Below are 522 nucleotides of genomic sequence, written 5' to 3'. Positions count from 1 at the left end.
TATAATTGTAAAAATCCATAGTGAAATTTAAATGAAATTAAAAATAATTTTTTTTAGAAATGATTTATATAGCAACATTTTAACAAAAAATTTGCATTATTATAGAATATTTAAAGAAAACAAAAATAGAGTTGAAAAATTAATAAATTCAAACTTAATTTGACAATAAATGCATTGGAACTGAATGATTATAATTGTTTATATGGAAAATAACTAACTCACTAACTAAGTAACTTTTTAATTGATAAATTGGAAATGTTTTCAATTTTTAAGGGTAATCTTTAACTAGATAATACTTTTAATATGAAAAAGAAATTTCATGAAACGAAGGGAAACTATAATGATGGGGTCTGTGATATTCATTGAAGTTATTGAATCTAAATGAGAATTAATACCTTTTTTAAGGTATTTTAAAATAAAATAAAATATAAAATCGAAAATTTTCACACAAATATAGCACAAATAGCATTCGGTAACCATTTTCCCCATGAAGATAAGATAAAGTCCGAAATTTTTTTTTTT

The 522-nt window shown here is 20.7% G+C and overlaps 1 protein-coding gene across 1 annotated transcript in view; it reads left to right on the top strand.

Annotated features, from left to right (window-relative positions):
• Positions 1 to 522, top strand: part of LOC126897895 (uncharacterized) — a 5210-nt gene that overhangs the window by 4519 nt on the left and 169 nt on the right. The gene's annotated exons all lie outside the window — the stretch shown is intronic.

Source organism: Daktulosphaira vitifoliae, unplaced genomic scaffold (genome assembly GCF_025091365.1).
Source record: "Daktulosphaira vitifoliae isolate Bord-2020 unplaced genomic scaffold, ASM2509136v1 Scaffold_2, whole genome shotgun sequence".
In the NCBI taxonomy this organism is placed as follows: Eukaryota; Metazoa; Arthropoda; class Insecta; order Hemiptera; family Phylloxeridae; genus Daktulosphaira; species Daktulosphaira vitifoliae.
Note: the sequence above shows the minus strand (reverse complement) of the source record. Positions and strands in the feature narration are given on the sequence as shown.